Here is a 22,955-nt window from a genome sequence, read left to right as displayed (position 1 = left end):
GGCACTAAGGCAAGAGAAGTAAGCGTCCCAGGAGGGAATCTGCCTGCGAGGGAAGCTGTGCAGCACATCCCTTGTTCCGCTCGCCACTTCCCTGACTCTTAGGCAAAGCCCATCTCAGCTGGCTTGTAGGCGTGCCTCCGTGCTCAGAAACAGCCCTGTGGCAGGCAGGACAGTGCGAGATGTGTTCTGGGCATGCAGCATGCTGCTTCCCATGCCCGGGACAAACTGCGAGCCGGTGCCTCGCTTGCGCTTCTATCTGCCGGACTTGGAGCTGGCCAGCGCGCACCTTCCCGCTGTGTGTGCTGCTGTCCGCAAACAGTCTCCAAACAAAGCAGGGCACTAAGGCAAGAGAAGTAAGCGTTCCAGGAGGGAATCTGCCTGCGAGGGAAGCTGTGCAGCACATCCCTTGTTCCACTCGCCACTTCCCTGACTCTTAGGCAAAGCCCATCTCAGCTGGCTTGTAGGCGTGCCTCCGTGCTCAGAAGCAGTCCCGTGGCAGGCAGGATACAGGGGGATGTGTTCTGGGCAAGCAGCATGCTGCTTCCCATGCCCGGGACAAACTGCGAGCCGGTGCCTCGCTTGCGCTTCTATCTGCCGGACTTGGAGCCGATCAGAGCGCACCTTCCCGCTGTGTGTGCTGCTGTCCGCAAACAGTCTCCAAACAAAGCAGGGCACTAAAGCAAGAGAACTAAGTGCCCCAGGAGGGAATCTGCCTGCGAGGGAAGCTGTGCAGCAGTTCCCTTGTTCCACTCGACACTTCCCTCACTCTTAGGCAAAGCCCATCTCAACTTGCTTGTAGGCGTGCCTCCGTGCTCAGAAACAGCCCTGTGGCAGGCAGGACAGTGCGAGATGTGTTCTTGGCATGCAGCATGCTGCTTCCCATGCCCGGGACAAACTGCGAGCCGGTGCCTCGCTTGCGCTTCTATCTGCCGAGACTTGGAGCCGATCAGAGCGCACCTTCCCGCTGTGTGTGCTGCTGTCCGCAAACAGCCTCCAAACAAAGCAGGGCACTAAGGCATGAGAAGTAAGCGTCCCAGGAGGGAATCTGCCTGCGAGGGAAGCTGTGCAGCAGTTCCCTTGTTCCACTCGCCACTTCCCTCACTCTTAGGCAAAGCCCATCTCAGCTGGCTTGTAGGCGTGCCTCCGTGCTCAGAAACAGCCCTGTGGCAGGCAGGACAGTGCGAGATGTGTTCTGGGCATGCAGCATGCTGCTTCCCATGCCCGGGACAAACTGCGAGCAGGTGCCTCGCTTGCGCTTCTATCTGCCGGACTTGGAGCTGGCCAGCGCGCACCTTCCCGCTGTGTGTGCTGCTGTCCGCAAACAGTCTCCAAACAAAGCAGGGCACTAAAGCAAGAGAACTAAGCGCCCCAGGAGGGAATCTGCCTGCGAGGGAAGCTGTGCAGCAGTTCCCTTGTTCCACTCGACACTTCCCTCACTCTTAGGCAAAGCCCATCTCAACTTGCTTGTAGGCGTGCCTCCGTGCTCAGAAGCAGTCCCGTGGCAGGCAGGACAGTGCGAGATGTGTTCTGGGCACGCAGCATGCTGCTTCCCATGCCCGGGACAAACTGCGAGCCGGTGCCTCGCTTGCGCTTCTATCTGCCGAGACTTGGAGCCGATCAGAGCGCACCTTCCCGCTGTGTGTGCTGCTGTCCGCAAACAGCCTCCAAACAAAGCAGGGCGCTAAGGCAAGAGAAGTAAGCGTCCCAGGAGGGAATCTGCCTGCGAGGGAAGCTGTGCAGCACATCCCTTGTTCCACTCGCCACTTCCCTGACTCTTAGGCAAAGCCCATCTCAGCTGGCTTGTAGGCGTGCCTCCGTGCTCAGAAGCAGTCCCGTGGCAGGCAGGATACAGGGGGATGTGTTCTGGGCAAGCAGCATGCTGCTTCCCATGCCCGGGACAAACTGCGAGCCGGTGCCTCGCTTGCGCTTCTATCTGCCGGACTTGGAGCCGATCAGAGCGCACCTTCCCGCTGTGTGTGCTGCTGTCCGCAAACAGTCTCCAAACAAAGCAGGGCACTAAAGCAAGAGAACTAAGCGCCCCAGGAGGGAATCTGCCTGCGAGGGAAGCTGTGCAGCAGTTCCCTTGTTCCACTCGACACTTCCCTCACTCTTAGGCAAAGCCCATCTCAACTTGCTTGTAGGCGTGCCTCCGTGCTCAGAAACAGCCCTGTGGCAGGCAGGACAGTGCGAGATGTGTTCTGGGCACGCAGCATGCTGCTTCCCATGCCCGGGACAAACTGCGAGCCGGTGCCTCGCTTGCGCTTCTATGTGCCGAGACTTGGAGCCGATCAGAGCGCACCTTCCCGCTGTGTGTGCTGCTGTCCGCAAACAGCCTCCAAACAAAGCAGGGCACTAAGGCAAGAGAACTAAGCGTCCCAGGAGGGAATCTGCCTGCGAGGGAAGCTGTGCAGCACATCCCTTGTTCCGCTCGCCACTTCCCTGACTCTTAGGCAAAGCCCATCTCAGCTGGCTTGTAGGCGTGCCTCCGTGCTCAGAAACAGCCCTGTGGCAGGCAGGACAGTGCGAGATGTGTTCTGGGCACGCAGCATGCTGCTTCCCATGCCCGGGACAAACTGCGAGCCGGTGCCTCGCTTGCGCTTCTATCTGCCGAGACTTGGAGCCGATCAGAGCGCACCTTCCCGCTGTGTGTGCTGCTGTCCGCAAACAGCCTCCAAACAAAGCAGGGCACTAAGGCATGAGAAGTAAGCGTCCCAGGAGGGAATCTGCCTGCGAGGGAAGCTGTGCAGCAGTTCCCTTGTTCCACTCGCCACTTCCCTCACTCTTAGGCAAAGCCCATCTCAGCTGGCTTGTAGGCGTGCCTCCGTGCTCAGAAACAGCCCTGTGGCAGGCAGGACAGTGCGAGATGTGTTCTGGGCATGCAGCATGCTGCTTCCCATGCCCGGGACAAACTGCGAGCAGGTGCCTCGCTTGCGCTTCTATCTGCCGGACTTGGAGCTGGCCAGCGCGCACCTTCCCGCTGTGTGTGCTGCTGTCCGCAAACAGTCTCCAAACAAAGCAGGGCACTAAAGCAAGAGAACTAAGCGCCCCAGGAGGGAATCTGCCTGCGAGGGAAGCTGTGCAGCAGTTCCCTTGTTCCACTCGACACTTCCCTCACTCTTAGGCAAAGCCCATCTCAACTTGCTTGTAGGCGTGCCTCCGTGCTCAGAAGCAGTCCCGTGGCAGGCAGGATACAGGGGGATGTGTTCTGGGCACGCAGCATGCTGCTTCCCATGCCCGGGACAAACTGCGAGCCGGTGCCTCGCTTGCGCTTCTATCTGCCGAGACTTGGAGCCGATCAGAGCGCACCTTCCCGCTGTGTGTGCTGCTGTCCGCAAACAGCCTCCAAAAAAAGCAGGGCACTAAGGCAAGAGAAGTAAGCGTCCCAGGAGGGAATCTGCCTGCGAGGGAAGCTGTGCAGCACATCCCTTGTTCCACTCGCCACTTCCCTGACTCTTAGGCAAAGCCCATCTCAGCTGGCTTGTAGGCGTGCCTCCGTGCTCAGAAACAGCCCTGTGGCAGGCAGGACAGTGCGAGATGTGTTCTGGGCACGCAGCATGCTGCTTCCCATGCCCGGGACAAACTGCGAGCCGGTGCCTCGCTTGCGCTTCTATCTGCCGGACTTGGAGCTGGCCAGCGCGCACCTTCCCGCTGTGTGTGCTGCTGTCCGCAAACAGTCTCCAAACAAAGCAGGGCACTAAGGCAAGAGAACTAAGCGTCCCAGGAGGGAATCTGCCTGCGAGGGAAGCTGTGCAGCACATCCCTTGTTCCACTCGCCACTTCCCTGACTCTTAGGCAAAGCCCATCTCAGCTGGCTTGTAGGCGTGCCTCCGTGCTCAGAAGCAGTCCCGTGGCAGGCAGGATACAGGGGGATGTGTTCTGGGCACGCAGCATGCTGCTTCCCATGCCCGGGACAAACTGCGAGCCGGTGCCTCGCTTGCGCTTCTATCTGCCGGACTTGGAGCCGATCAGAGCGCACCTTCCCGCTGTGTGTGCTGCTGTCCGCAAACAGTCTCCAAACAAAGCAGGGCACTAAAGCAAGAGAACTAAGCGCCCCAGGAGGGAATCTGCTGCGAGGGAAGCTGTGCAGCAGTTCCCTTGTTCCACTCGACACTTCCCTCACTCTTAGGCAAAGCCCATCTCAACTTGCTTGTAGGCGTGCCTCCGTGCTCAGAAACAGCCCTGTGGCAGGCAGGACAGTGCGAGATGTGTTCTTGGCACGCAGCATGCTGCTTCCCATGCCCGGGACAAACTGCGAGCCGGTGCCTCGCTTGCGCTTCTATCTGCCGAGACTTGGAGCCGATCAGAGCGCACCTTCCCGCTGTGTGTGCTGCTGTCCGCAAACAGCCTCCAAACAAAGCAGGGCACTAAGGCAAGAGAACTAAGCGTCCCAGGAGGGAATCTGCCTGCGAGGGAACCTGTGCAGCAGTTCCCTTGTTCCACTCGCCACTTCCCTCACTCTTAGGCAAAGCCCATCTCAGCTGGCTTGTAGGCGTGCCTCCGTGCTCAGAAACAGCCCTGTGGCAGGCAGGACAGTGCGAGATGTGTTCTGGGCATGCAGCATGCTGCTTCCCATGCCCGGGACAAACTGCGAGCAGGTGCCTCGCTTGCGCTTCTATCTGCCGGACTTGGAGCTGGCCAGCGCGCACCTTCCCGCTGTGTGTGCTGCTGTCCGCAAACAGTCTCCAAACAAAGCAGGGCACTAAGGCAAGAGAACTAAGCGTCCCAGGAGGGAATCTGCCTGCGAGGGAAGCTGTGCAGCACATCCCTTGTTCCACTCGCCACTTCCCTGACTCTTAGGCAAAGCCCATCTCAGCTGGCTTGTAGGCGTGCCTCCGTGCTCAGAAGCAGTCCCGTGGCAGGCAGGACACAGGGGGATGTGTTCTGGGCATGCAGCATGCTGCTTCCCATGCCCGGGACAAACTGCGAGCCGGTGCCTCGCTTGCGCTTCTATCTGCCGAGACTTGGAGCCGATCAGAGCGCACCTTCCCGCTGTGTGTGCTGCTGTCCGCAAACAGCCTCCAAACAAAGCAGGGCACTAAGGCATGAGAAGTAAGCGTCCCAGGAGGGAATCTGCCTGCGAGGGAAGCTGTGCAGCAGTTCCCTTGTTCCACTCGCCACTTCCCTCACTCTTAGGCAAAGCCCATCTCAGCTGGCTTGTAGGCGTGCCTCCGTGCTCAGAAACAGCCCTGTGGCAGGCAGGACAGTGCGAGATGTGTTCTGGGCATGCAGCATGCTGCTTCCCATGCCCGGGACAAACTGCGAGCAGGTGCCTCGCTTGCGCTTCTATCTGCCGGACTTGGAGCTGGCCAGCGCGCACCTTCCCGCTGTGTGTGCTGCTGTCCGCAAACAGTCTCCAAACAAAGCAGGGCACTAAAGCAAGAGAACTAAGCGCCCCAGGAGGGAATCTGCCTGCGAGGGAAGCTGTGCAGCAGTTCCCTTGTTCCACTCGACACTTCCCTCACTCTTAGGCAAAGCCCATCTCAACTTGCTTGTAGGCGTGCCTCCGTGCTCAGAAGCAGTCCCGTGGCAGGCAGGATACAGGGGGATGTGTTCTGGGCACGCAGCATGCTGCTTCCCATGCCCGGGACAAACTGCGAGCCGGTGCCTCGCTTGCGCTTCTATCTGCCGAGACTTGGAGCCGATCAGAGCGCACCTTCCCGCTGTGTGTGCTGCTGTCCGCAAACAGCCTCCAAAAAAAGCAGGGCACTAAGGCAAGAGAAGTAAGCGTCCCAGGAGGGAATCTGCCTGCGAGGGAAGCTGTGCAGCACATCCCTTGTTCCACTCGCCACTTCCCTGACTCTTAGGCAAAGCCCATCTCAGCTGGCTTGTAGGCGTGCCTCCGTGCTCAGAAACAGCCCTGTGGCAGGCAGGACAGTGCGAGATGTGTTCTGGGCACGCAGCATGCTGCTTCCCATGCCCGGGACAAACTGCGAGCCGGTGCCTCGCTTGCGCTTCTATCTGCCAGACTTGGAGATGGCCAGCGCGCACCTTCCCGCTGTGTGTGCTGCTGTCCGCAAACAGTCTCCAAACAAAGCAGGGCACTAAGGCAAGAGAAGTAAGCGTCCCAGGAGGGAATCTGCCTGCGAGGGAAGCTGTGCAGCACATCCCTTGTTCCACTCGACACTTCCCTGACTCTTAGGCAAAGCCCATCTCAGCTGGCTTGTAGGCGTGCCTCCGTGCTCAGAAGCAGTCCCGTGGCAGGCAGGATACAGGGGGATGTGTTCTGGGCACGCAGCATGCTGCTTCCCATGCCCGGGACAAACTGCGAGCCGGTGCCTCGCTTGCGCTTCTATCTGCCGAGACTTGGAGCTGGCCAGCGCGCACCTTCCCGCTGTGTGTGCTGCTGTCCGCAAAGAGTCTCCAAACAAAGCAGGGCACTAAAGCAAGAGAACTAAGCACCCCAGGAGGGAATCTGCCTGCGAGGGAAGCTGTGCAGCAGTTCCCTTGTTCCACTCGACACTTCCCTCACTCTTAGGCAAAGCCCATCTCAACTTGCTTGTAGGTGTGCCTCCGTGCTCAGAAACAGCCCTGTGGCAGGCAGGACAGTGCGAGATGTGTTCTTGGCATGCAGCATGCTGCTTCCCATGCCCGGGACAAACTGCGAGCCGGTGCCTCGCTTGCGCTTCTATCTGCCGAGACTTGGAGCCGATCAGAGCGCACCTTCCCGCTGTGTGTGCTGCTGTCCGCAAACAGCCTCCAAACAAAGCAGGGCACTAAGGCATGAGAAGTAAGCGTCCCAGGAGGGAATCTGCCTGCGAGGGAAGCTGTGCAGCAGTTCCCTTGTTCCACTTGCCACTTCCCTCACTCTTAGGCAAAGCCCATCTCAGCTGGCTTGTAGGCGTGCCTCCGTGCTCAGAAACAGCCCTGTGGCAGGCAGGACAGTGCGAGATGTGTTCTGGGCACGCAGCATGCTGCTTCCCATGCCCGGGACAAACTGCGAGCCGGTGCCTCGCTTGCGCTTCTATCTGCCGAGACTTGGAGCCGATCAGAGCGCACCTTCCCGCTGTGTGTGCTGCTGTCCGCAAACAGCCTCCAAACAAAGCAGGGCACTAAGGCAAGAGAAGTAAGCGTCCCAGGAGGGAATCTGCCTGCGAGGGAAGCTGTGCAGCACATCCCTTGTTCCACTCGCCACTTCCCTGACTCTTAGGCAAAGCCCATCTCAGCTGGCTTGTAGGCGTGCCTCCGTGCTCAGAAACAGCCCTGTGGCAGGCAGGACAGTGCGAGATGTGTTCTGGGCACGCAGCATGCTGCTTCCCATGCCCGGGACAAACTGCGAGCCGGTGCCTCGCTTGCGCTTCTATCTGCCGGACTTGGAGATGGCCAGCGCGCACCTTCCCGCTGTGTGTGCTGCTGTCCGCAAACAGTCTCCAAACAAAGCAGGGCACTAAGGCAAGAGAACTAAGCGTCCCAGGAGGGAATCTGCCTGCGAGGGAAGCTGTGCAGCAGTTCCCTTGTTCCACTCGACACTTCCCTCACTCTTAGGCAAAGCCCATCTCAACTTGCTTGTAGGCGTGCCTCCGTGCTCAGAAACAGCCATGTGGCAGGCAGGACAGTGAGAGATGTGTTCTGGGCATGCAGCATGCTGCTTCCCATGCCCGGGACAAACTGCGAGCCGGTGCCTCGCTTGCGCTTCTATCTGCCGAGACTTGGAGCCGATCAGAGCGCACCTTCCCGCTGTGTGTGCTGCTGTCCGCAAACAGCCTCCAAACAAAGCAGGGCACTAAGGCAAGAGAAGTAAGCGTCCCAGGAGGGAATCTGCCTGCGAGGGAAGCTGTGCAGCACATCCCTTGTTCCGCTCGCCACTTCCCTGACTCTTAGGCAAAGCCCATCTCAGCTGGCTTGTAGGCCTGCCTCCGTGCTCAGAAACAGCCCTGTGGCAGGCAGGACAGTGCGAGATGTGTTCTGGGCATGCAGCATGCTGCTTCCCATGCCCGGGACAAACTGCGAGCCGGTGCCTCGCTTGCGCTTCTATCTGCCGAGACTTGGAGCTGGCCAGCGCGCACCTTCCCGCTGTGTGTGCTGCTGTCCGCAAACAGCCTCCAAACAAAGCAGGGCACTAAAGCAAGAGAACTAAGCGCCCCAGGAGGGAATCTGCCTGCGAGGGAAGCTGTTCAGCAGTTCACTTGTTCCACTCGACACTTCCCTCACTCTTAGGCAAAGTCCATCTCAACTTGCTTGTAGGTGTGCCTCCGTGCTCAGAAGCAGTCCTGTGGCAGGCAGGACAGTGCGAGATGTGTTCTGGGCACGCAGCATGCTGCTTCCCATGCCCGGGACAAACTGCGAGCCGGTGCCTCGCTTGCGCTTCTATCTGCCGAGACTTGGAGCCGATCAGAGCGCACCTTCCCGCTGTGTGTGCTGCTGTCCGCAAACAGCCTCCAAACAAAGCAGGGCACTAAGGCAAGAGAACTAAGCATCCCAGGAGGGAATCTGCCTGCGAGGGAAGCTGTGCAGCACATCCCTTGTTCCACTCGCCACTTCCCTGACTCTTAGGCAAAGCCCATCTCAGCTGGCTTGTAGGCGTGCCTCCGTGCTCAGAAGCAGTCCCGTGGCAGGCAGGATACAGGGGGATGTGTTCTGGGCACGCAGCATGCTGCTTCCCATGCCCGGGACAAACTGCGAGCCGGTGCCTCGCTTGCGCTTCTATCTGCCGGACTTGGAGCCGATCAGAGCGCACCTTCCCGCTGTGTGTGCTGCTGTCCGCAAACAGTCTCCAAACAAAGCAGGGCACTAAGGCAAGAGAACTAAGCGTCCCAGGAGGGAATCTGCCTGCGAGGGAAGCTGTTCAGCAGTTCCCTTGTTCCACTCGACACTTCCCTCACTCTTAGGCAAAGCCCATCTCAACTTGCTTGTAGGCGTGCCTCCGTGCTCAGAAACAGCCCTGTGGCAGGCAGGACAGTGAGAGATGTGTTCTGGGCATGCAGCATGCTGCTTCCCATGCCCGGGACAAACTGCGAGCCGGTGCCTCGCTTGCGCTTCTATCTGCCGAGACTTGGAGCCGATCAGAGCGCACCTTCCCGCTGTGTGTGCTGCTGTCCGCAAACAGCCTCCAAACAAAGCAGGGCACTAAGGCATGAGAAGTAAGCGTCCCAGGAGGGAATCTGCCTGCGAGGGAAGCTGTGCAGCACATCCCTTGTTCCACTCGACACTTCCCTCACTCTTAGGCAAAGCCCATCTCAGCTGGCTTGTAGACGTGCCTCCGTGCTCAGAAGCAGTCCCGTGGCAGGCAGGATACAGGGGGATGTGTTCTGGGCACGCAGCATGCTGCTTCCCATGCCCGGGACAAACTGCGAGCCGGTGCCTCGCTTGCGCTTCTATCTGCCGAGACTTGGAGCTGGCCAGCGCGCACCTTCCCGCTGTGTGTGCTGCTGTCCGCAAACAGCCTCCAAAAAAAGCAGGGCACTAAGGCAAGAGAAGTAAGCGTCCCAGGAGGGAATCTGCCTGCGAGGGAAGCTGTGCAGCACATCCCTTGTTCCGCTCGCCACTTCCCTGACTCTTAGGCAAAGCCCATCTCAGCTGGCTTGTAGGCGTGCCTCCGTGCTCAGAAACAGCCCTGTGGCAGGCAGGACAGTGCGAGATGTGTTCTGGGCATGCAGCATGCTGCTTCCCATGCCCGGGACAAACTGCGAGCCGGTGCCTCGCTTGCGCTTCTATCTGCCGAGACTTGGAGCTGGCCAGCGCGCACCTTCCCGCTGTGTGTGCTGCTGTCCGCAAACAGTCTCCAAACAAAGCAGGGCACTAAGGCAAGAGAACTAAGCGTCCCAGGAGGGAATCTGCCTGCGAGGGAAGCTGTGCAGCACATCCCTTGTTCCACTCGCCACTTCCCTGACTCTTAGGCAAAGCCCATCTCAGCTGGCTTGTAGGCGTGCCTCCGTGCTCAGAAGCAGTCCCGTGGCAGGCAGGATACAGGGGGATGTGTTCTGGGCACGCAGCATGCTGCTTCCCATGCCCGGGACAAACTGCGAGCCGGTGCCTCGCTTGCGCTTCTATCTGCCGGACTTGGAGCCGATCAGAGCGGACCTTCCCGCTGTGTGTGCTGCTGTCCGCAAACAGTCTCCAAACAAAGCAGGGCACTAAAGTAAGAGAACTAAGCGCCCCAGGAGGGAATCTGCCTGCGAGGGAAGCTGTGCAGCACATCCCTTGTTCCACTCGCCACTTCCCTGACTCTTAGGCAAAGCCCATCTCAGCTGGCTTGTAGGCGTGCCTCCGTGCTCAGAAGCAGTCCCGTGGCAGGCAGGATACAGGGGGATGTGTTCTGGGCATGCAGCATGCTGCTTCCCATGCCCGGGACAAACTGCGAGCCGGTGCCTCGCTTGCGCTTCTATCTGCCGGACTTGGAGCCGATCAGAGCGCACCTTCCCGCTGTGTGTGCTGCTGTCCGCAAACAGTCTCCAAACAAAGCAGGGCACTAAAGCAAGAGAACTAAGCGCCCCAGGAGGGAATCTGCCTGCGAGGGAAGCTGTGCAGCAGTTCCCTTGTTCCACTCGACACTTCCCTCACTCTTAGGCAAAGCCCATCTCAACTTGCTTGTAGGCGTGCCTCCGTGCTCAGAAACAGCCCTGTGGCAGGCAGGACAGTGCGAGATGTGTTCTTGGCATGCAGCATGCTGCTTCCCATGCCCGGGACAAACTGCGAGCCGGTGCCTCGCTTGCGCTTCTATCTGCCGAGACTTGGAGCCGATCAGAGCGCACCTTCCCGCTGTGTGTGCTGCTGTCCGCAAACAGCCTCCAAACAAAGCAGGGCACTAAGGCATGAGAAGTAAGCGTCCCAGGAGGGAATCTGCCTGCGAGGGAAGCTGTGCAGCAGTTCCCTTGTTCCACTCGACACTTCCCTCACTCTTAGGCAAAGCCCATCTCAACTTGCTTGTAGGCGTGCCTCCGTGCTCAGAAGCAGTCCCGTGGCAGGCAGGACAGTGCGAGATGTGTTCTGGGCACGCAGCATGCTGCTTCCCATGCCCGGGACAAACTGCGAGCCGGTGCCTCGCTTGCGCTTCTATCTGCCGGACTTGGAGCTGGCCAGCGCGCACCTTCCCGCTGTGTGTGCTGCTGTCCGCAAACAGTCTCCAAACAAAGCAGGGCACTAAAGCAAGAGAACTAAGCGCCCCAGGAGGGAATCTGCCTGCGAGGGAAGCTGTTCAGCAGTTCCCTTGTTCCACTCGACACTTCCCTCACTCTTAGGCAAAGCCCATCTCAACTTGCTTGTAGGCGTGCCTCCGTGCTCAGAAGCAGTCCCGTGGCAGGCAGGACAGTGCGAGATGTGTTCTGGGCACGCAGCATGCTGCTTCCCATGCCCGGGACAAACTGCGAGCCGGTGCCTCGCTTGCGCTTCTATCTGCCGGACTTGGAGCCGATCAGAGCGCACCTTCCCGCTGTGTGTGCTGCTGTCCGCAAACAGCCTCCAAACAAAGCAGGGCACTAAGGCAAGAGAACTAAGCGTCCCAGGAGGGAATCTGCCTGCGAGGGAAGCTGTGCAGCACATCCCTTGTTCCACTCGCCACTTCCCTGACTCTTAGGCAAAGCCCATCTCAGCTGGCTTGTAGGCGTGCCTCCGTGCTCAGAAGCAGTCCCGTGGCAGGCAGGATACAGGGGGATGTGTTCTGGGCACGCAGCATGCTGCTTCCCATGCCCGGGACAAACTGCGAGCCGGTGCCTCGCTTGCGCTTCTATCTGCCGGACTTGGAGCCGATCAGAGCGCACCTTCCCGCTGTGTGTGCTGCTGTCCGCAAACAGTCTCCAAACAAAGCAGGGCACTAAGGCAAGAGAACTAAGCGTCCCAGGAGGGAATCTGCCTGCGAGGGAAGCTGTTCAGCAGTTCCCTTGTTCCACTCGACACTTCCCTCACTCTTAGGCAAAGCCCATCTCAACTTGCTTGTAGGCGTGCCTCCGTGCTCAGAAACAGCCCTGTGGCAGGCAGGACAGTGAGAGATGTGTTCTGGGCATGCAGCATGCTGCTTCCCATGCCCGGGACAAACTGCGAGCCGGTGCCTCGCTTGCGCTTCTATCTGCCGAGACTTGGAGCCGATCAGAGCGCACCTTCCCGCTGTGTGTGCTGCTGTCCGCAAACAGCCTCCAAACAAAGCAGGGCACTAAGGCATGAGAAGTAAGCGTCCCAGGAGGGAATCTGCCTGCGAGGGAAGCTGTGCAGCACATCCCTTGTTCCACTCGACACTTCCCTCACTCTTAGGCAAAGCCCATCTCAGCTGGCTTGTAGGCGTGCCTCCGTGCTCAGAAGCAGTCCCGTGGCAGGCAGGATACAGGGGGATGTGTTCTGGGCACGCAGCATGCTGCTTCCCATGCCCGGGACAAACTGCGAGCCGGTGCCTCGCTTGCGCTTCTATCTGCCGAGACTTGGAGCTGGCCAGCGCGCACCTTCCCGCTGTGTGTGCTGCTGTCCGCAAACAGCCTCCAAAAAAAGCAGGGCACTAAGGCAAGAGAAGTAAGCGTCCCAGGAGGGAATCTGCCTGCGAGGGAAGCTGTGCAGCACATCCCTTGTTCCGCTCGCCACTTCCCTGACTCTTAGGCAAAGCCCATCTCAGCTGGCTTGTAGGCGTGCCTCCGCGCTCAGAAACAGCCCTGTGGCAGGCAGGACAGTGCGAGATGTGTTCTGGGCATGCAGCATGCTGCTTCCCATGCCCGGGACAAACTGCGAGCCGGTGCCTCGCTTGCGCTTCTATCTGCCGAGACTTGGAGCTGGCCAGCGCGCACCTTCCCGCTGTGTGTGCTGCTGTCCGCAAACAGTCTCCAAACAAAGCAGGGCACTAAGGCAAGAGAACTAAGCGTCCCAGGAGGGAATCTGCCTGCGAGGGAAGCTGTGCAGCACATCCCTTGTTCCACTCGCCACTTCCCTGACTCTTAGGCAAAGCCCATCTCAGCTGGCTTGTAGGCGTGCCTCCGTGCTCAGAAGCAGTCCCGTGGCAGGCAGGATACAGGGGGATGTGTTCTGGGCACGCAGCATGCTGCTTCCCACGCCCGGGACAAACTGCGAGCCGGTGCATCGCTTGCGCTTCTATCTGCCGGACTTGGAGCCGATCAGAGCGGACCTTCCCGCTGTGTGTGCTGCTGTCCGCAAACAGTCTCCAAACAAAGCAGGGCACTAAAGTAAGAGAACTAAGCGCCCCAGGAGGGAATCTGCCTGCGAGGGAAGCTGTGCAGCACATCCCTTGTTCCACTCGCCACTTCCCTGACTCTTAGGCAAAGCCCATCTCAGCTGGCTTGTAGGCGTGCCTCCGTGCTCAGAAGCAGTCCCGTGGCAGGCAGGATACAGGGGGATGTGTTCTGGGCAAGCAGCATGCTGCTTCCCATGCCCGGGACAAACTGCGAGCCGGTGCCTCGCTTGCGCTTCTATCTGCCGGACTTGGAGCCGATCAGAGCGCACCTTCCCGCTGTGTGTGCTGCTGTCCGCAAACAGTCTCCAAACAAAGCAGGGCACTAAAGCAAGAGAACTAAGCGCCCCAGGAGGGAATCTGCCTGCGAGGGAAGCTGTGCAGCAGTTCCCTTGTTCCACTCGACACTTCCCTCACTCTTAGGCAAAGCCCATCTCAACTTGCTTGTAGGCGTGCCTCCGTGCTCAGAAACAGCCCTGTGGCAGGCAGGACAGTGCGAGATGTGTTCTTGGCATGCAGCATGCTGCTTCCCATGCCCGGGACAAACTGCGAGCCGGTGCCTCGCTTGCGCTTCTATCTGCCGAGACTTGGAGCCGATCAGAGCGCACCTTCCCGCTGTGTGTGCTGCTGTCCGCAAACAGCCTCCAAACAAAGCAGGGCACTAAGGCATGAGAAGTAAGCGTCCCAGGAGGGAATCTGCCTGCGAGGGAAGCTGTGCAGCAGTTCCCTTGTTCCACTCGCCACTTCCCTCACTCTTAGGCAAAGCCCATCTCAGCTGGCTTGTAGGCGTGCCTCCGTGCTCAGAAACAGCCCCGTGGCAGGCAGGACAGTGCGAGATGTGTTCTGGGCATGCAGCATGCTGCTTCCCATGCCCGGGACAAACTGCGAGCCGGTGCCTCGCTTGCGCTTCTATCTGCCGGACTTGGAGCTGGCCAGCGCGCACCTTCCCGCTGTGTGTGCTGCTGTCCGCAAACAGTCTCCAAACAAAGCAGGGCACTAAAGCAAGAGAACTAAGCGCCCCAGGAGGGAATCTGCCTGCGAGGGAAGCTGTGCAGCAGTTCCCTTGTTCCACTCGACACTTCCCTCACTCTTAGGCAAAGCCCATCTCAACTTGCTTGTAGGCGTGCCTCCGTGCTCAGAAGCAGTCCCGTGGCAGGCAGGACAGTGCGAGATGTGTTCTGGGCACGCAGCATGCTGCTTCCCATGCCCGGGACAAACTGCGAGCCGGTGCCTCGCTTGCGCTTCTATCTGCCGGACTTGGAGCCGATCAGAGCGCACCTTCCCGCTGTGTGTGCTGCTGTCCGCAAACAGCCTCCAAACAAAGCAGGGCACTAAGGCAAGAGAACTAAGCGTCCCAGGAGGGAATCTGCCTGCGAGGGAAGCTGTGCAGCACATCCCTTGTTCCACTCGCCACTTCCCTGACGCTTAGGCAAAGCCCATCTCAGCTGGCTTGTAGGCGTGCCTCCGTGCTCAGAAGCAGTCCCGTGGCAGGCAGGATACAGGGGGATGTGTTCTGGGCACGCAGCATGCTGCTTCCCATGCCCGGGACAAACTGCGAGCCGGTGCCTCGCTTGCGCTTCTATCTGCCGGACTTGGAGCCGATCAGAGCGCACCTTCCCGCTGTGTGTGCTGCTGTCCGCAAACAGTCTCCAAACAAAGCAGGGCACTAAAGTAAGAGAACTAAGCGCCCCAGGAGGGAATCTGCCTGCGAGGGAAGCTGTGCAGCACATCCCTTGTTCCACTCGCCACTTCCCTGACTCTTAGGCAAAGCCCATCTCAGCTGGCTTGTAGGCGTGCCTCCGTGCTCAGAAGCAGTCCCGTGGCAGGCAGGATACAGGGGGATGTGTTCTGGGCAAGCAGCATGCTGCTTCCCATGCCCGGGACAAACTGCGAGCCGGTGCCTCGCTTGCGCTTCTATCTGCCGGACTTGGAGCCGATCAGAGCGCACCTTCCCGCTGTGTGTGCTGCTGTCCGCAAACAGTCTCCAAACAAAGCAGGGCACTAAAGCAAGAGAACTAAGCGCCCCAGGAGGGAATCTGCCTGCGAGGGAAGCTGTGCAGCAGTTCCCTTGTTCCACTCGACACTTCCCTCACTCTTAGGCAAAGCCCATCTCAACTTGCTTGTAGGCGTGCCTCCGTGCTCAGAAACAGCCCTGTGGCAGGCAGGACAGTGCGAGATGTGTTCTTGGCATGCAGCATGCTGCTTCCCATGCCCGGGACAAACTGCGAGCCGGTGCCTCGCTTGCGCTTCTATCTGCCGAGACTTGGAGCCGATCAGAGCGCACCTTCCCGCTGTGTGTGCTGCTGTCCGCAAACAGCCTCCAAACAAAGCAGGGCACTAAGGCATGAGAAGTAAGCGTCCCAGGAGGGAATCTGCCTGCGAGGGAAGCTGTGCAGCAGTTCCCTTGTTCCACTCGCCACTTCCCTCACTCTTAGGCAAAGCCCATCTCAGCTGGCTTGTAGGCGTGCCTCCGTGCTCAGAAACAGCCCTGTGGCAGGCAGGACAGTGCGAGATGTGTTCTGGGCATGCAGCATGCTGCTTCCCATGCCCGGGACAAACTGCGAGCCGGTGCCTCGCTTGCGCTTCTATCTGCCGGACTTGGAGCTGGCCAGCGCGCACCTTCCCGCTGTGTGTGCTGCTGTCCGCAAACAGTCTCCAAACAAAGCAGGGCACTAAAGCAAGAGAACTAAGCGCCCCAGGAGGGAATCTGCCTGCGAGGGAAGCTGTGCAGCAGTTCCCTTGTTCCACTCGACACTTCCCTCACTCTTAGGCAAAGCCCATCTCAACTTGCTTGTAGGCGTGCCTCCGTGCTCAGAAGCAGTCCCGTGGCAGGCAGGACAGTGCGAGATGTGTTCTGGGCACGCAGCATGCTGCTTCCCATGCCCGGGACAAACTGCGAGCCGGTGCCTCGCTTGCGCTTCTATCTGCCGGACTTGGAGCCGATCAGAGCGCACCTTCCCGCTGTGTGTGCTGCTGTCCGCAAACAGCCTCCAAACAAAGCAGGGCACTAAGGCAAGAGAACTAAGCGTCCCAGGAGGGAATCTGCCTGCGAGGGAAGCTGTGCAGCACATCCCTTGTTCCACTCGCCACTTCCCTCACTCTTAGGCAAAGCCCATCTCAGCTGGCTTGTAGGCGTGCCTCCGTGCTCAGAAGCAGTCCCGTGGCAGGCAGGATACAGGGGGATGTGTTCTGGGCACGCAGCATGCTGCTTCCCATGCCCGGGACAAACTGCGAGCCGGTGCCTCGCTTGCGCTTCTATCTGCCGGACTTGGAGCCGATCAGAGCGCACCTTCCCGCTGTGTGTGCTGCTGTCCGCAAACAGTCTCCAAACAAAGCAGGGCACTAAGGCAAGAGAACTAAGCGTCCCAGGAGGGAATCTGCCTGCGAGGGAAGCTGTTCAGCAGTTCCCTTGTTCCACTCGACACTTCCCTCACTCTTAGGCAAAGCCCATCTCAACTTGCTTGTAGGCGTGCCTCCGTGCTCAGAAACAGCCCTGTGGCAGGCAGGACAGTGAGAGATGTGTTCTGGGCATGCAGCATGCTGCTTCCCATGCCCGGGACAAACTGCGAGCCGGTGCCTCGCTTGCGCTTCTATCTGCCGAGACTTGGAGCCGATCAGAGCGCACCTTCCCGCTGTGTGTGCTGCTGTCCGCAAACAGCCTCCAAACAAAGCAGGGCACTAAGGCATGAGAAGTAAGCGTCCCAGGAGGGAATCTGCCTGCGAGGGAAGCTGTGCAGCACATCCCTTGTTCCACTCGACACTTCCCTCACTCTTAGGCAAAGCCCATCTCAGCTGGCTTGTAGACGTGCCTCCGTGCTCAGAAGCAGTCCCGTGGCAGGCAGGATACAGGGGGATGTGTTCTGGGCACGCAGCATGCTGCTTCCCATGCCCGGGACAAACTGCGAGCCGGTGCCTCGCTTGCGCTTCTATCTGCCGAGACTTGGAGCTGGCCAGCGCGCACCTTCCCGCTGTGTGTGCTGCTGTCCGCAAACAGCCTCCAAACAAAGCAGGGCACTAAGGCAAGAGAACTAAGCGTCCCAGGAGGGAATCTGCCTGCGAGGGAAGCTGTGCAGCACATCCCTTGTTCCACTCGCCACTTCCCTGACTCTTAGGCAAAGCCCATCTCAGCTGGCTTGTAGGCGTGCCTCCGTGCTCAGAAGCAGTCCCGTGGCAGGCAGGATACAGGGGGATGTGTTCTGGGCACGCAGCATGCTGCTTCCCATGCCCGGGACAAACTGCGAGCCGGTGCCTCGCTTGCGCTTCTATCTGCCGGACTTGGAGCCGATCAGAGCGCACCTTCCCGCTGTGTGTGCTGCTGTCCGCAAACAGTCTCCAAACAAAGCAGGGCACTAAGGCAAGAGAACTAAGCGTCCCAGGAGGGAATCTGCCTGCGAGGGAAGCTGTTCAGCAGTTCCCTTGTTCCACTCGACACTTCCCTCACTCTTAGGCAAAGCCCATCTCAACTTGCTTGTAGGCGTGCCTCCGTGCTCAGAAACAGCCCTGTGGCAGGCAGGACAGTGAGAGATGTGTTCTGGGCATGCAGCATGCTGCTTCCCATGCCCGGGACAAACTGCGAGCCGGTGCCTCGCTTGCGCTTCTATCTGCCGAGACTTGGAGCCGATCAGAGCGCACCTTCCCGCTGTGTGTGCTGCTGTCCGCAAACAGCCTCCAAACAAAGCAGGGCACTAAGGCATGAGAAGTAAGCGTCCCAGGAGGGAATCTGCCTGCGAGGGAAGCTGTGCAGCACATCCCTTGTTCCACTCGACACTTCCCTCACTCTTAGGCAAAGCCCATCTCAGCTGGCTTGTAGGCGTGCCTCCGTGCTCAGAAGCAGTCCCGTGGCAGGCAGGATACAGGGGGATGTGTTCTGGGCACGCAGCATGCTGCTTCCCATGCCCGGGACAAACTGCGAGCCGGTGCCTCGCTTGCGCTTCTATCTGCCGAGACTTGGAGCTGGCCAGCGCGCACCTTCCCGCTGTGTGTGCTGCTGTCCGCAAACAGCCTCCAAAAAAAGCAGGGCACTAAGGCAAGAGAAGTAAGCGTCCCAGGAGGGAATCTGCCTGCGAGGGAAGCTGTGCAGCACATCCCTTGTTCCGCTCGCCACTTCCCTGACTCTTAGGCAAAGCCCATCTCAGCTGGCTTGTAGGCGTGCCTCCGTGCTCAGAAACAGCCCTGTGGCAGGCAGGACAGTGCGAGATGTGTTCTGGGCATGCAGCATGCTGCTTCCCATGCCCGGGACAAACTGCGAGCCGGTGCCTCGCTTGCGCTTCTATCTGCCGAGACTTGGAGCTGGCCAGCGCGCACCTTCCCGCTGTGTGTGCTGCTGTCCGCAAACAGTCTCCAAACAAAGCAGGGCACTAAGGCAAGAGAACTAAGCGTCCCAGGAGGGAATCTGCCTGCGAGGGAAGCTGTGCAGCACATCCCTTGTTCCACTCGCCACTTCCCTGACTCTTAGGCAAAGCCCATCTCAGCTGGCTTGTAGGCGTGCCTCCGTGCTCAGAAGCAGTCCCGTGGCAGGCAGGATACAGGGGGATGTGTTCTGGGCACGCAGCATGCTGCTTCCCACGCCCGGGACAAACTGCGAGCCGGTGCATCGCTTGCGCTTCTATCTGCCGGACTTGGAGCCGATCAGAGCGGACCTTCCCGCTGTGTGTGCTGCTGTCCGCAAACAGTCTCCAAACAAAGCAGGGCACTAAAGTAAGAGAACTAAGCGCCCCAGGAGGGAATCTGCCTGCGAGGGAAGCTGTGCAGCACATCCCTTGTTCCACTCGCCACTTCCCTGACTCTTAGGCAAAGCCCATCTCAGCTGGCTTGTAGGCGTGCCTCCGTGCTCAGAAGCAGTCCCGTGGCAGGCAGGATACAGGGGGATGTGTTCTGGGCAAGCAGCATGCTGCTTCCCATGCCCGGGACAAACTGCGAGCCGGTGCCTCGCTTGCGCTTCTATCTGCCGGACTTGGAGCCGATCAGAGCGCACCTTCCCGCTGTGTGTGCTGCTGTCCGCAAACAGTCTCCAAACAAAGCAGGGCACTAAAGCAAGAGAACTAAGCGCCCCAGGAGGGAATCTGCCTGCGAGGGAAGCTGTGCAGCAGTTCCCTTGTTCCACTCGACACTTCCCTCACTCTTAGGCAAAGCCCATCTCAACTTGCTTGTAGGCGTGCCTCCGTGCTCAGAAACAGCCCTGTGGCAGGCAGGACAGTGCGAGATGTGTTCTTGGCATGCAGCATGCTGCTTCCCATGCCCGGGACAAACTGCGAGCCGGTGCCTCGCTTGCGCTTCTATCTGCCGAGACTTGGAGCCGATCAGAGCGCACCTTCCCGCTGTGTGTGCTGCTGTCCGCAAACAGCCTCCAAACAAAGCAGGGCACTAAGGCATGAGAAGTAAGCGTCCCAGGAGGGAATCTGCCTGCGAGGGAAGCTGTGCAGCAGTTCCCTTGTTCCACTCGCCACTTCCCTCACTCTTAGGCAAAGCCCATCTCAGCTGGCTTGTAGGCGTGCCTCCGTGCTCAGAAACAGCCCCGTGGCAGGCAGGACAGTGCGAGATGTGTTCTGGGCATGCAGCATGCTGCTTCCCATGCCCGGGACAAACTGCGAGCCGGTGCCTCGCTTGCGCTTCTATCTGCCGGACTTGGAGCTGGCCAGCGCGCACCTTCCCGCTGTGTGTGCTGCTGTCCGCAAACAGTCTCCAAACAAAGCAGGGCACTAAAGCAAGAGAACTAAGCGCCCCAGGAGGGAATCTGCCTGCGAGGGAAGCTGTGCAGCAGTTCCCTTGTTCCACTCGACACTTCCCTCACTCTTAGGCAAAGCCCATCTCAACTTGCTTGTAGGCGTGCCTCCGTGCTCAGAAGCAGTCCCGTGGCAGGCAGGACAGTGCGAGATGTGTTCTGGGCACGCAGCATGCTGCTTCCCATGCCCGGGACAAACTGCGAGCCGGTGCCTCGCTTGCGCTTCTATCTGCCGGACTTGGAGCCGATCAGAGCGCACCTTCCCGCTGTGTGTGCTGCTGTCCGCAAACAGCCTCCAAACAAAGCAGGGCACTAAGGCAAGAGAACTAAGCGTCCCAGGAGGGAATCTGCCTGCGAGGGAAGCTGTGCAGCACATCCCTTGTTCCACTCGCCACTTCCCTGACGCTTAGGCAAAGCCCATCTCAGCTGGCTTGTAGGCGTGCCTCCGTGCTCAGAAGCAGTCCCGTGGCAGGCAGGATACAGGGGGATGTGTTCTGGGCACGCAGCATGCTGCTTCCCATGCCCGGGACAAACTGCGAGCCGGTGCCTCGCTTGCGCTTCTATCTGCCGGACTTGGAGCCGATCAGAGCGCACCTTCCCGCTGTGTGTGCTGCTGTCCGCAAACAGTCTCCAAACAAAGCAGGGCACTAAAGTAAGAGAACTAAGCGCCCCAGGAGGGAATCTGCCTGCGAGGGAAGCTGTGCAGCACATCCCTTGTTCCACTCGCCACTTCCCTGACTCTTAGGCAAAGCCCATCTCAGCTGGCTTGTAGGCGTGCCTCCGTGCTCAGAAGCAGTCCCGTGGCAGGCAGGATACAGGGGGATGTGTTCTGGGCAAGCAGCATGCTGCTTCCCATGCCCGGGACAAACTGCGAGCCGGTGCCTCGCTTGCGCTTCTATCTGCCGGACTTGGAGCCGATCAGAGCGCACCTTCCCGCTGTGTGTGCTGCTGTCCGCAAACAGTCTCCAAACAAAGCAGGGCACTAAAGCAAGAGAACTAAGCGCCCCAGGAGGGAATCTGCCTGCGAGGGAAGCTGTGCAGCAGTTCCCTTGTTCCACTCGACACTTCCCTCACTCTTAGGCAAAGCCCATCTCAACTTGCTTGTAGGCGTGCCTCCGTGCTCAGAAACAGCCCTGTGGCAGGCAGGACAGTGCGAGATGTGTTCTTGGCATGCAGCATGCTGCTTCCCATGCCCGGGACAAACTGCGAGCCGGTGCCTCGCTTGCGCTTCTATCTGCCGAGACTTGGAGCCGATCAGAGCGCACCTTCCCGCTGTGTGTGCTGCTGTCCGCAAACAGCCTCCAAACAAAGCAGGGCACTAAGGCATGAGAAGTAAGCGTCCCAGGAGGGAATCTGCCTGCGAGGGAAGCTGTGCAGCAGTTCCCTTGTTCCACTCGCCACTTCCCTCACTCTTAGGCAAAGCCCATCTCAGCTGGCTTGTAGGCGTGCCTCCGTGCTCAGAAACAGCCCTGTGGCAGGCAGGACAGTGCGAGATGTGTTCTGGGCATGCAGCATGCTGCTTCCCATGCCCGGGACAAACTGCGAGCCGGTGCCTCGCTTGCGCTTCTATCTGCCGGACTTGGAGCTGGCCAGCGCGCACCTTCCCGCTGTGTGTGCTGCTGTCCGCAAACAGTCTCCAAACAAAGCAGGGCACTAAAGCAAGAGAACTAAGCGCCCCAGGAGGGAATCTGCCTGCGAGGGAAGCTGTGCAGCAGTTCCCTTGTTCCACTCGACACTTCCCTCACTCTTAGGCAAAGCCCATCTCAACTTGCTTGTAGGCGTGCCTCCGTGCTCAGAAGCAGTCCCGTGGCAGGCAGGACAGTGCGAGATGTGTTCTGGGCACGCAGCATGCTGCTTCCCATGCCCGGGACAAACTGCGAGCCGGTGCCTCGCTTGCGCTTCTATCTGCCGGACTTGGAGCCGATCAGAGCGCACCTTCCCGCTGTGTGTGCTGCTGTCCGCAAACAGCCTCCAAACAAAGCAGGGCACTAAGGCAAGAGAACTAAGCGTCCCAGGAGGGAATCTGCCTGCGAGGGAAGCTGTGCAGCACATCCCTTGTTCCACTCGCCACTTCCCTCACTCTTAGGCAAAGCCCATCTCAGCTGGCTTGTAGGCGTGCCTCCGTGCTCAGAAGCAGTCCCGTGGCAGGCAGGATACAGGGGGATGTGTTCTGGGCACGCAGCATGCTGCTTCCCATGCCCGGGACAAACTGCGAGCCGGTGCCTCGCTTGCGCTTCTATCTGCCGGACTTGGAGCCGATCAGAGCGCACCTTCCCGCTGTGTGTGCTGCTGTCCGCAAACAGTCTCCAAACAAAGCAGGGCACTAAGGCAAGAGAACTAAGCGTCCCAGGAGGGAATCTGCCTGCGAGGGAAGCTGTTCAGCAGTTCCCTTGTTCCACTCGACACTTCCCTCACTCTTAGGCAAAGCCCATCTCAACTTGCTTGTAGGCGTGCCTCCGTGCTCAGAAACAGCCCTGTGGCAGGCAGGACAGTGAGAGATGTGTTCTGGGCATGCAGCATGCTGCTTCCCATGCCCGGGACAAACTGCGAGCCGGTGCCTCGCTTGCGCTTCTATCTGCCGAGACTTGGAGCCGATCAGAGCGCACCTTCCCGCTGTGTGTGCTGCTGTCCGCAAACAGCCTCCAAACAAAGCAGGGCACTAAGGCATGAGAAGTAAGCGTCCCAGGAGGGAATCTGCCTGCGAGGGAAGCTGTGCAGCACATCCCTTGTTCCACTCGACACTTCCCTCACTCTTAGGCAAAGCCCATCTCAGCTGGCTTGTAGACGTGCCTCCGTGCTCAGAAGCAGTCCCGTGGCAGGCAGGATACAGGGGGATGTGTTCTGGGCACGCAGCATGCTGCTTCCCATGCCCGGGACAAACTGCGAGCCGGTGCCTCGCTTGCGCTTCTATCTGCCGAGACTTGGAGCTGGCCAGCGCGCACCTTCCCGCTGTGTGTGCTGCTGTCCGCAAACAGCCTCCAAAAAAAGCAGGGCACTAAGGCAAGAGAAGTAAGCGTCCCAGGAGGGAATCTGCCTGCGAGGGAAGCTGTGCAGCACATCCCTTGTTCCGCTCGCCACTTCCCTGACTCTTAGGCAAAGCCCATCTCAGCTGGCTTGTAGGCGTGCCTCCGTGCT

Source organism: Rhea pennata, unplaced genomic scaffold (genome assembly GCF_028389875.1).
Source record: "Rhea pennata isolate bPtePen1 unplaced genomic scaffold, bPtePen1.pri scaffold_26, whole genome shotgun sequence".
Classification (NCBI taxonomy): Eukaryota; Metazoa; Chordata; class Aves; order Rheiformes; family Rheidae; genus Rhea; species Rhea pennata.
Note: the sequence above shows the minus strand (reverse complement) of the source record.